Below are 13,529 nucleotides of genomic sequence, written 5' to 3'. Positions count from 1 at the left end.
GGTCGGTTACAAAGGAGGAGATATCCATATCCGTATTGCCTAGCTTGCCTTCCACGCCAAGTAGAGTCCCATCCGAACACGAGACGAAGTCTTCAATCTTGTATCTTCATAGTCTAACAGTCCGGCCAATGGAGATAATCCGGCTATCCGGAGACCCCCTAATCCAGGACTCCCTTAGTAGCCCCTGAACCAAGCTTCAATGACGATGAGTCCGGCGCGCAGTATTGTCTTCGGCATTGCAAGGCGGGTTCCTTCTCCGAATACATCACAGGAGAAAAACGAGGATAGTGTCCGACCCTGCAAAATAAGTTCCACGTACCACCGTAGAGAGAATAATATTTTCGCAGATCTAATTTGCTGGCTTGTTTCGGCAGCATGACGTTATGTCATGGCCCAGTGATTATTCGAACCATTCCCTTTAACCAGCCCCGCACATAACGCGAGGCAATTTTTCGACACGTCTTGTCAACATAGAGATCGTGTCCCCTTATTACAGGATTCTCATCAATACGGGCGTGGGTAACCCAACCGCGCCATCAACTGCGGTGCTTAGGGCATAAGCGAGTTTTACCAGGCAAGTGGGGACACTTAGCTTTGTCCACCCATATAAAGGGATAAGGATTCACCTTTCTATCCACGCCTTCTTCCTCCTTCGCTCATCCGTTTTCACACACTCGAGCTCTAGCGCCCAAGTCCACACTTCCCACCTCAACCCTCTCCAACCATGTCCGGAGCGGGAGGCAGGTGGATGGTCTCCTCCGTCACGGAGGGAGATATCAAGAAACTGAGGAGAGCCGGATACCTGCTCGACGACATCGTGCACCGGCTCCCAGATGAGGGGCAGCTCATCCCCACCCCCAGGCCCCATGAGAGGGTACTATTCCTCACCCATTTCCTCTGCGGACTGGGATTCCCTCTCCATCCATTCATCCGGGGGCTCATGTTCTATTACGGCCTGGATTTCCATGATTTGGCCCCGAACTTCGTCCTCACCATCTCGGTATTTATCGTCGTGTGCGAGGCCTTCCTCCGCATCAAGCCCCACTTCGGCTTATGGCTGAAGACCTTCAATGTCAAGCCGAAGGTGGTGGGCGGCTACCAGGCGGAGTGCGGAGGTGCCATGGTGGGCAAGATGCCCAACGTAAGATGGCTCGAGGGGTCCTTTGTGGAAACCATAAAGGGGTGGCAATCGGGGTGGTTCTACATCACCGAGCCGCGCGACCCTGTATGGGCAGCGGCCCTCAAGTTCCGATCTGGCATCCCCACCCGGCTCACCTCCTGGAAAGAGAAGGGCCTGTCCTGGGGTAGTTCAGAAGAGCTGACCGGACTCCAAACATGTATTCAAAACATGGTGAACAAGAAGCTCAAGCTTGTCAACATAGTCCAAGTTATGCTCATCCGCTGGATCCTCCCGTGCCAACCCGGGAGTTCAACTTGTGGGAGTTCGACCCGACACAGCACCGAACTCTGAACAGGCTCTTTGACATGACTCATGAAGATGCCTGGAGGGTGCTGTTCAAAAGTGCCGAGGTCCCCCCTCCTATTAGTGAGGATCGCGAATTCAGCGCGAAGCGCCAAGCCAGTGCGGTAAGCTGCTTTACCTTTCACAGGATACTAATTTTTTTATAGATTGACTCTATGCGGGATCTAAACTCCCGTACCTTTGACAGGACTGGCACAAGATGTCCGGACAGCTCGACTGTCCGGCTCCTTTGCCCGAAGGCCCCGCTGACGCTCTTCTGACGAAGATGTTGACTCCGGCCCCTTATACAGTGCCGGAGAAGACCAAGAAGGCCAAGGGAACCCGAAAGAGTTCCCGACGCCAGGCGTCATCGGACTCACCGTCCGATGACTCTGTGGCGCACTCTTCCCCCGAAGACGAGGAGGAAGAAGAAGAATATGCTCCCCGACCGACTGGGGGAGACAGGAAAAGGAAGGCCGCCCCAACCGGGGAGGCCGGAGGGTCCAAGAAGGGAAGGACTCTCCTTCCGGACAATTCCACCGCCGCGGACGAAGGCGAAGACAAGTGGTTGCCCAGGGCCAAGCCCCCAGGGAGATCGTAAGTGTTCGGATACCAGAGTAACTCATGGACTTCCTTTGTCGCACTGTTTTCCTAATCGCTGAGCATAATTATGCAGGCCGCCACGAGCCAATATCGAGGTATCATCGGGCTTGGGCTTGTCGGACATGGATAGCGATTCAGTCCCGACCGCCACCTCCCCCCATCCTGCCGAGGGGAGACAGTCCCGCAGGCGCCTCAAGGCGACCTTCCGGACTCCGGGAGCCGAGGGGACGGGCCCCCCGAGAGCTCTGAGTTCGGCCCTCAGCCGAACACCGCGCCGGACCCTCCAGCGGTCCCGGGCTCGGGCAGGCGGCCTCCTTCTAAGAGGGGCAAGACGCCTGTGCCGGTGACCTCTGTCCATCCAGAGGCGCCGGACAATCTGCTGGAAGCGCTTTGCAGCGCTTCCATCGATGAGGAGCACCGCACTATCATGAGTGCGGTGATCCAGAAGGTTCAGTCCGCTAAGAGCGGATTGACTGAAGCCTGTGCCAGCCTTCTAACAGGCTTTGAGGTAAGTGTTTTAAAATGTAGTAGAAATATTACCACATAGACAGTAGCCCCTGATGCTTTGTTCGGTGTTCACAAAGAAAAGCCAAACAAAGGATCAAATAATATCGCAGGAGTCTAATATAAGTATGTCAATATGCGTATGCAGGCTTCGCTGCTGGCGTCCGCCGCACTGACTGCGGAGGTCGCCGTACTGAAGCAGGACCTCGAGGGGTCCAGGAAAGAGCTCGGCCTTGCCAAGAGGCAGCTCGAGGAGAACAGGGGTAAGTAATACCCTGTCTATAGATATGTGTATATAAAAGAGGACGCGATTGTAGAATGACAGGATCATCGTATGTTTGCCAGGGGCCACGACCGAGGTGGCGACCCTGAAGCATGCGCTAACCAAGGCCGAAGATAAAGCGGCCAAGGAGTGCACCGAGCAGGAAACAAGAGCCTCGTGTGGGCGAGGTGAAGCAAGAGCTCCAGGCTCTCGTGACGAAGCACGAGGCGTTGGAGCTTGACTCGAAGACGCGAGAGTCTGAGCTTGCCGCGGCCCTTGAGAGCGCAAAGAGTGCCAAGGCCGAGGCCCGGAAGGCCCTCTAGGATATCGACGCAATGAAGAAGATAGCGGCGGGTAAGGCATTCTAAATGCAGAGCAAGCATGTAAAAGTAAATTACTGATTACTTACCCGAATTCGGAGCTCTCCAGGAGCATTCGCAGATTTGCCCCGCAGCGTGTCGGATGCCGCACAGTTTTACCAGGCCGAGGAGGGAAGCTCAATGGAGAAGTTGTTCTGGTCTTAGTATACTGGGACCGAACACCCAATGCCTCTAAGCGACCACCTAAAGCAGCTGGTCGAGCTGCACAAGGCGGCCGAATAGGCCATGAAGGGCCTTATAGTCCAGCTGTAGCCTGGCGACGTCCTTCCGAATAGCTACTTCGGCCTGGTGAGGCGGCTTGTGGATGCCTGCCCACGGCTGGAGGTCATCAAGCGGTCCGTCTGCATCGAAGGTGCACGCCGGGCTTTTGCCCGTGTGAAGATGCAGTGGGCCAAGCTAGACGCTGTGAAGCTGATCAAGGAAGGGCGGCCGTAGGGCAAGGAGCATCGCACCCCCGAAATTTATTATGAGGGTGTCCTGAAGGGTGCCCGTCTTGTAGAGGACGAATGTTCAAAGGATGTAATATTTGAGTAAACTTGCTCGTGTGATCCTGTATGATGAAAACTTGTTTCATATGCGCTATGCAACGCTTGTGTGAATTTGAAATATTACCTTCTGTTTGGCCGTTTATCCAATCTGAGAGATGGTTAGTCCTCGGCTTCTGCCCCCATGCCATGAGTGCTGGGGTGTTCGGGATAAACCTGAGCACTCTTGTTCCCATATTTTGGTCCTTCGAGGGAGGTGCTCGGCACAACGAACAAGGCAACCGGACTAATATTGCTTTATCACTCTCACTTAGCCATAGAATTCTATAATTTTAAATTTTGGCGAAGCCCCTGGTATTCAGAAGGCAGAATTTGGGGTGCAATACACTCCTGTAAGCCGGATAGGGCTGGCCCCTCGCCCTAAGCGGCATAAGTCTTTAGGGACTCGAAAAACCTAGCCGAACAGCGACCAGTCTCTCACCTTATCATGATAGTCAGTTTTAGCTTTCTCTACTGAGGTGCTAAGCCCGACAGAACCGGGGCACAATCCAGTAGTTCTCCTAGCGCCACCTTAGACGATAGAGCAGAACGTAAGGTACCAAAACATAGGAGCCGGGCAAACCCAACATTTGACCAAAGACATGATTCGGAGCTGATGCATATAATGCTATAAGTTCGGGGTGCCGCACTTGTGAAAGTGTTCGGACTTTTCACACCGTATTGTGGGGTACGTAAGCCCCTGGTGTATTGGCCGTACTAGAGTGTACGGTTGCAAGGCGTCATTAATGAACACATAAATATATATATATATAACAAGAATGCAATAATAGTCGTAATGTCATGCATTGTTTATTAAAAAATTGCGTTAAAGTAGAGTGATATAGATAGTGTGATAAGCAAAGAGTAGGACTATGTCGCTTCCAAGGGCAAGCTGAGGAATGATATTAAATCGAACATTTCACTCGTTACTGTAATCAACCTGGGAATTCCGTGGTATGACGTAGCTGTCTGCCTCCTTGGTTGCTGCATCATGTGTTTGGCAATAGTGCTGCCGGACCGTGTTTCCAGAGATTAAGGTCCTGAAAGAAAAAGGGAAAATAACCAAACGGGAAGCCCCTAGTGCGGTTTAGGCCGCGTTTTGGGGCGTGCCACAGTTGTGCCCCCCTCCCCGCCTGTGCCCATGGTATTTTTAATGCGTAATTATGTAAGCGCGGCACGAATTTCGCCGTTGGGCTGGAATTGGGGTGGCCACCGTATTGCTACGCGAGCTCAGATCGCACCAGGCGGTCTATTTGCCGATTGCCCCGAGCGCGCTTGAAGGTGTCCGGGCTTTGAAGCGCCAAACTGGTTGATTGCCTTGAGAGGCTGCTTTGCGCTTCTGCTGCGAGGGCCGCGGTGTGCTCCTCTGTTCGGAGAGAGCGCTCTGTGTTTCCATTGACTGTAATAACTCCGCGAGGTCCTGGCATCTTGAGCTTGAGGTATGCATAATGCGGTACCGCATTGAATCTAACGAATATAGTTCGCCCGAGCAGCGCGTGATAACCACTGCGGAACGGGACTATATCGAAGATTAACTCTTTGCTTCGGAAATTATCCGGGGATCCGAAGACCACTTCCAGTGTAACTAAGCCTGTACAATGGGCCTCGACACCTGGAATGACGCCCTTAAAGGTTGTTTTTGTGGGTTTGATCCTTGAGGGGTCTATACCCATTTTGCGCACTGTGTCCTGATAAAGCAGGTTCAGGCTGCTGCCGCCATCCATAGGGACTTGAGTGAGGTGAAATCCGTCAATGATTGGGTCTAGGACCGGTGCGGCGAATCCGCCATGACGGATACTAGTGGGGTGGTCCCTGCGATCAAAGGTGATCGGGCAGGAGGACCAAGGGTTGAACTTTGGGGCGACTGGCTCCAACGCATATACGTCCCTGAGCGCACGCTTCCGCTCCCTCTTGGGGATGTGGGTCGCGTATATCATGTTCACCATCCGCACTTGCGGGGGAAACCTCTTCTGCCCTCCGGTGTGCGGCTGTCGGGGCTCCTCCTCGTCATCGCTATGCGGCCCCTTATCCTTGCTTTTGTCAATTAACTTGCCGGCCTGCTTGAACACCCAACAATCCCTGTTGGTGTGATTGGCTGGCTTGTCTGGGGTGTCGTGTATTTGACACGAGAAATCGAGTATACGGTCCAAGCTCGACGGACCCAACGTACTTTGTTTGAATGGCTTTTTCCGCTGACCGGGTTTAGAGCCTTTGAATCCGGCATTGACTGTCGTATCCTCAGTATTTCCGCTGTTAATGCGGCGCTTATGTTTGTTGCGAAGTGACCTGCTATTGCCGTCCTTGGTATCTGAGGTACCATGGTTCTTTGATATGTTATTACTGCAAGCCAGCCAGCTGTCTTCTCCCGCATAAAAGCGGGTCATGAGCGTCGTGAGAGCTGCCATAGATGTCAGCTTTTCCTGACCAAGGTGCCGGGCTAGCCACTCGTCTCGGATGTTGTGTTTGAAAGCCGCTAAGGCCTCCGCATCCAGACAACCGATGATTTGATTTTTCTTTGTAAGGAACCGAGTCCGGAATTGCCTACCCGACTCTTCTGGCTGCGGAATTATGTGGCTCAAGTCATCGGTGTCTGGTGGTCGCACATAAGTGCCCTGAAAGTTGTCGAGGAATGCGGCTTCCAGATCTTCCCAACAGCTAATGGAGTCTGCTGGCAAGCTGTTAAGCCAATGTCGCGCTAGTCCTTTGAGCTTTAGTGGGAGGTATTTGATAGCATGTAAGTCATCACCGCGGGCCATGTGGATGTGGAGGAGGAAATCCTCAATCCATACTGCGGGATCTGTTGTGCCGTCGTATGATTCAATATTTACAGGTTGAAACCTTCTGGGAATTGATGTTCCATTACTTCGTCTGTGAAGCATAAGGGGTGTGCGGCGCCTATGTATTGGGCTATATCGCGACGCAGCTTGAATGGGTCTTGCCCGCTGTGTTCGGCCCGGACGGATTTGCTTTTACTGTATCCGGCGTGACGTTTATCGTCTCGCAGAGTGGTGCGCCGTCGTGATCCGTAGATCAATCTTGCATGCTTTGCTTTATCCTCCAATATGTCTCGCGGGTCTGGCGTATCTCCCCATGCCTTTTTATTTGAATGGCGTCGGGGTGGAGGCCGAGCTTTTGGCTAGAATGCCTCTCTATCACGGACACGAGGTGGCCGATCAGCTGTATCATACACTTCTTCCTCCAGTCGGGGTAATTCTTGGAGGGGCGCTCGAGTTTATATTCCTCGGCCGCGAGGACTTCAGTCCATCTGTCAGCTAGCAGATCTTGATCAGTCTGAAGCTGCTGCTGCTTTTCCTTCAGGCTATTTGCCGTGGCCATAAGCCGGCGCTTGAAGCGCTCTTGTTCGACGGGATCCTCTGGGACGGTGAATTCATTGTCGCCAAGGCTTGCCTCGTCTTCGGAGGGAGGGATGTAATTGTCATCATCCTCTTCTCCGTCTGCCGCTCTCTCAGGAGAGCTAGCTCCTTCATCCTCCTGCTCTAAATCTTGCTGGAGGGGATTGTTGTTGTCTTCGGCACTATCCGAAGTGTTATTATCTCTTGTGCCGGTATCACCACTTTTGCTTTGGCGGGACTTAGAGTGGCGCCGCTGACGTCGGCGCTTGGGTTGCTTCTTGGAGGGGACATCCTCCGCTATCTCGTCGCCATTGCCTTCGTTGGGTGTATCCACCATGTATATGTCATATGACGAGGTGGCTTTCCAGTGCCCTATAGGCGCTGATTCATGTTCGTCTCCTACAAGAACGTCCATACCGTCGATGTCTTCGGAGTTGAAGTCGAGCATGTCGGTTAAATCATCGACAATGGCTACCAAGTGGGTGGTGGGTGGGCATCAAATTTCTTCGTCGTCCGCATCCCAATCCTGTTGGCCATAGTCCGGCCAGGGCTCTCCTGACAAAGAGAGAGACCTTAGTGAATTCAGAATGTCGCCGAAGGGCGAGTGCTGAAAGATATCCGTGGCGGTGAATTCCATGATCGGCGCCCAACCGGATTCGATTGGCAGGGGCGCGGATGGTTCGGAGTCCGGAAAAGAGTCCGGCACCTTGGAGTCACGGGCTGCGCAGAGGGTTAGGCAGGTGTTCGGCTCGATCACCATTGAGACCGCAGCCCCCGAGGCGGTGTCTAACCACCCGTCCTCGATTGGCGCAGTTGGCTCCGAGCTAAGGGTCGGAGCTGATGCGGGCACGGCCTGTGGGGTACTGTTCGGCGGCAGAGCTAGGTCATACCCATCGTGACACTGTGGCGCGCCCGGCCGTGGCTCGAATCCGTCGAAGATCAAGTCTCCGCGGATGTCGGCCGTGTAGTTCAAACTTTCAAATCTTACCTGACGGCCAGGGGCGTAGCTTTCAATCTGCTCCAGAAGGACAAGCGAATTAGCCCGCATTGCAAAGCCGCCGAATACGAAGATCTGTCCGGGGAGGAAAGTCTCACCCTGGACCGCATCGCTATCGATGATAGTAGGAGCCATCAAGCCTAACGGCGACGACACAGAGGAACTCTCAATGAAAGCACCAATGTCGGTGTCAAAACCGGCGGATCTCGAGTAGGGGGTCCTGGACTATGCGTCTAGGCCGGATGGTAACAGGAGGCAGGGGACACGATGTTTTACCCAGGTTCGGGCCCTCTTGATGGAGGTAAAACCCTACGTCCTGCTTGATTAATATTGATGATATGGGTAGTACAAGAGTAGATCTACCACGAGATCAGAGAGGCTAAACCCTAGATGCTAGCCTATGGTATGATTGTATGTTGTGATGGTTGTCCTACGGACTAAAACCCTTCGGTTTATATAGACACCAGAGAGGGTTACGGTTACACAAGGTCGGTTACAAAGGAGGAGAAATCCATATCCGTATTGCCTAGCTTGCCTTCCACGCCAAGTAGAGTCCCATCCGGACACGAGACGAAGTCTTCAATATTGTATCTTCATAGTCTAAAAGTCCGGCCAATGGAGATAGTCCGGCTATCCGGAGACCCCCTAATCCAGGACTCCCTCATCTACCCTCAAAAACTGTTGCAATCCCCTATACTTGTGGGTTATCAAGACTATTTTCTGGCACCGTTGCCGGGGAGCATAGCTCTATTCTTTGAGTCACTTGGGATTTATATCTTCTTATCATTATGAAGAACTTGAGAGATCCAAAAACCAAGATTTATCCCTCAACTATGAGGGGAGGTAAGGAACTGCCATCTAGCTTTGCACTGGATTCACCTTCTGTTTTGAGTAAGCTTGCGACACCTAAACCTGCTTCTACTATTCATTCTGATATGTCACATGTTATTGATGATGCCACTTCTGCTATACATGATACTTATGATGAAACTACTTCTATGCTTGATACTACTATGCCACTTGGTGAATTGTAGCAACCCAACCTCAAACGGTCAAGTCTCTGTGCTTCAGTGTCATCCCTGGATTGGTAATGCTGACACACAGAGTAATCGAGGATTTATAACAGAGTAGCAATCACACACTTATTACATTGAATGTCTCCAAAGAGAACTCATTACAGTAAATATGGCTTAAGGCCATCTAATACGATAATAGCGGAAGGCTTGGAAGATAAAGTGAGTCCATCAACTCCAACGGCATAGCTGAGCTGCAGGGCAACGACCTAACGAACCTTACTCCTCGTCTGAAAAGTCTGCAACATAATACGTTGCAGCCCGAAACGGGTCAGCACATGGAATATGCTAGCAAAGCAACAAAGTAGAGCAAGAACAGAATAATGCTATCACTACATGCATATTTGGCTGGTCGAAAGCTCTATGGTTAAAGTTTTGCGAAAAGCCAATTTTTCCCTACAACAAAGGAATAGATTTTAATTTAACTATCATGGTAGTTGAAACATCATTGAGAAGGTTCCTCCAACTCAATCCCAATTAAAGTAATTATCAACCTAACAGTATTAAGTTAAAAGTGATGAGATACTTAAGATACTCCAAGTACTAGATACTCAAGATGTCCATAACTGGGGACACGGCTAACCATGATTAGATTGTACACTCTGCAGAGGTTTGCGCACTTTTCCCCACAAGACTCGATCGCCTCCGTTGAATTTCTCGCACTACATGATGTTTGAGAAACGGATGACCGAGACATAGTCTTTCAGCAATATTAACTCTCTACTCCGGGCAGACCATACAAAACCTACAACCCACTACTTGCTGATCCACCTCTTCAAGAGCTTCACATAACTTACTCCACTATGCTAGAGCCCATAATATCTTGCGGCTGCACACGGAAGTTTCTAGCATGAATCATCTCAGTTCCCTTTGAGCCTGGGTGGCGGTCCATAGGAAAATCACATGGAACCCCGTGATCTCCAAAAATACAGGCAACACTGGGTCCTCCAGGTGCCTCAACCCACCCAGATGTGTATTCAAGTTTCCACCTTAAGTTAAACCATTATTTAACAATCTCACATCTGTCATGGATTTCACTCACCCAAACCATGTCTACGAGCATAGCATAGCAGTATAAGCAATTCGTATAAGTAACTCCCAAAGTTTTGAATATAACAGGGCAATAGGTTCTACCTCATCAACTACTTCCCAACCCACATGTTAATGACATCCTAACCATGCAATGTTTGAGGATTGGAACTAATGCATAAAAACTGGGTGATAAAGGGATATGATCAAAGTGTTACTTGCCTTGCTGATGATCCGCGAAACCTAGGGACTCCAAATAACACGCTTCGCACTCCAGGAATTCTATCGCAAACAAACAATAGCATACATAAGCAATCAAGCAAAGAAGCACGGGTAAAACTCAAATAAGAAGATCTACCAGAAAGTTCAACTTAAGAACTCTGGTTAGCAAAAAGAATCAAATCAAACGGAGCAACGAAACTCAAACGGCAAAAGAAACAAGATCCGTTTACTAATTTGGACCTAGGTAAAATTTTATAGTAGCAAAAGCTTGTTCAAGTTGATTAAACAAAAAGAGGGTCTCGGGACGAAGATCTAGGCGCTTGAATCGCCTAATTCCGACAATCGAGCGAAAAGATAAACTAGAACGAAGATCGGATCAGAAATCGCGATCAGAAATAATCAAGGAAAATCTGATAAAAGAAAGCTGACGAACAGGCTAATGAACGAGCGTTCGTTGTCTGTAAATAACGAGCGAAAACCGTTCGTTGAAACGAACGTACGGACGAACGTCCGCTAAAGAGAAAAACAGAAAAAAAAAACCAGGCGAACCGATATAAAAAAAACGGACTAGGGGTTTTCTTAAAAAAACGAATGCGAACGACTACCTTGTTGGTCCGGCGAGACGCGGGAGCGGCGGCGGCGGCGGCGAGGCGCGGGCGGGGCTGCGGGGTGGGTGGTGGCGGGGGGGCTAGGTATTTAAATGAGGGGGTGACTTGGGGAGGGGGCAAGGGCGGCGGGGAGGCGGAGTCCGGCTCGGACTCCTGCGAGTCGGCGGCGGCGGCAGCGCAGCCACTCTCTAGGAGGGAGACGGCGCGCGGGAAGGAGTGGGCCGGGCCGACTGGGATTTCGGCACAGTCGGCGCCCGGGGATCTTTTTTTTAACAATTTCGCCGAACAGAAAAAAAATCCTAGAAAATAAAATAAAAATCTAAAAATGCTGAAACAAATTTTCACCGTCTAAATAAAATATTTAGAACAAGATGAACATTTTCTTGGCCCTAAAATGCAACTTTGAAAAACATGCAATTTTTTTAATTCAAATAAAATTGCAATAAAATCCAAATAAAAACAAATATTTGATTTTAATATTTTTTCCTCCCATATTTCATTTATTTTGGAGAAGTCATATTATCTCCTCTCATATATTTTAATATGAAATATTTTTGGAGAGAAAAATAATTAAAACCAAAAATCTTCGTTCCAAAATTTGATAAAAATCAAATTTCGAAAACCGGGGAAATCCCCAACTCTCTCCGAGGGTCCTTGAGTTGCTTAGGATTTCGAGGATCGCGAGACGAAATGCAATAAAATATGATATGCAAGAATGATCTATGTATAACATTGCAAATTGAAAATTTGGGATGTTACAAACCTACCCCCTTATGATGAATCTCACCCTCGAGATTCGGGTTGGCTAGAGAATAGGTGTGGGTGGTCTTTGCGAAGATCATCCTCTCGTTCCCAGGTGGCTTCGTCCTTGGTATGATGGCTCCACTGAACTTTGCAAAACTTGATAACCTTGCTATGGGTGACTCGACTGGCAAACTCCAAAATCTTGACTGGCTTCTCCTCATAAGTCAAATCATTGTCCAACTGAATCGCCTCCAAGGGTACGGTATCTCTTAGCAGTATATCGGCCATCTCAGCATGGCACTTCTTCAACTAGGAAACGTGAAACACATCGTGAACTCCTGACAGTCCTTCAGGTAACTCCAACTTGTAGGCAACTTCTCCCATCCGTTCCAAAACACGATACGGTCCTACAAATCTCGGGGCTAACTTTCCCTTGACTCCAAAACGTTTCACTCCTCGCCAAAGTGATACTATCAGATATGCTCTGTCTCCAATTTCATAGGTTACCTCCTTGCGTTTTGAATCTGCATAACTCTTCTGTCTGGACTGAGCTATCTTCAGTCTATCTTGAATCAGTTTAACTTTCTCCACAGACTCTTTGATCAAGTCTGGTCCAAACAACTGTAGGTCTCCAACTTCATCCCACATCAACGGTGTTCCGCACCTTCGTCCGTACAGGGCTTTGAACAGTGCCATCTTCAAACTGGCTTGGTAGCTATTGTTGTATGAGAACTCTATGTAAGGCAGATTGTCATCCCAACTAGAGCCATAATCTAGCGCATAGGCTCTCAACATATCCACCAGAATCTGGTTGACTCTCTCGGTCTGTCCATCGGTCTGCGAGTGAAATGCTGTACTGAACTCCAATCTCGTTCCACTACAAAAAAAAGACACATCCGTGACATTTTGGGTTGAACAAAATTTTTTTCTGTCATACATATGACACTTCTATGATGATAATTGTGACAAAACCCGGTATCATCATAGATGTGGTGGGCTCCTACTTCTATGACAAAAAATCATAACAGAAAATGGGCTTTTCGTCCTGGGCGGGCCGGAGACGCAGCTGCATGACATTCTTTGGGCCGTCCATGACGGAAAAACCCGTGGTAGAAGCGAGGGGGAGGAAAATTTTGGGGAGTTCCCGGTTACGGTGGGAGGTCGGGGGCCGAGCGATCCGCGTTTCTCTCGTACACGTATGCGCGTGTGTGCGAGGCGTTGGCTGTAACTAAACCCGAGCGAGGCGTTGGGCTCTAACTGAACCCGAGCGATTGCACTGCAGGCTACACGTTACTGAACCCGAGCGGTCGATCGATGGCTGTTAACTGAACCCGATCGAGTGATTCCTTTGCTACTGCTGCTAACAGAAGCCGATCGATGCTGCTCTGGATGAACAGTGAGCGTTGCGTGGGGGGGTGGGGTGGGTGAACAGTTCCCGGTGGGGGTGGATGAACAAGACCCCGTGGTGTTGCCTCTGGATGAACATGACCCTGATCGATCGAGCCGGTTGGGGCTGGATGAATAGGACCCCGTGGAGGTCTGGATGAACAGGACCACCCTGTGGAGGGCAGGATGAACAGTAGACGGTGGAGGGCAGGATGAACAGTAGCCCGTGGAGGGGTGGTTGAACAGGAGCCCGTGGAGAGGGCTAGTTGAACAGTAGCCGGTGGAGTAGCGCGCGGTGGAGGCTAGATGAACAGGAGCCCGTGGGTGAACAGTCGCAGGTGGAGGCTGAAGGAGGTCGATGGTGGATGAACAGTAGCTCGTG

This window comes from Triticum dicoccoides, chromosome 7A (genome assembly GCF_002162155.2).
Source record: "Triticum dicoccoides isolate Atlit2015 ecotype Zavitan chromosome 7A, WEW_v2.0, whole genome shotgun sequence".
NCBI classification, from domain to species: Eukaryota; Viridiplantae; Streptophyta; class Magnoliopsida; order Poales; family Poaceae; genus Triticum; species Triticum dicoccoides.
Note: the sequence above shows the minus strand (reverse complement) of the source record.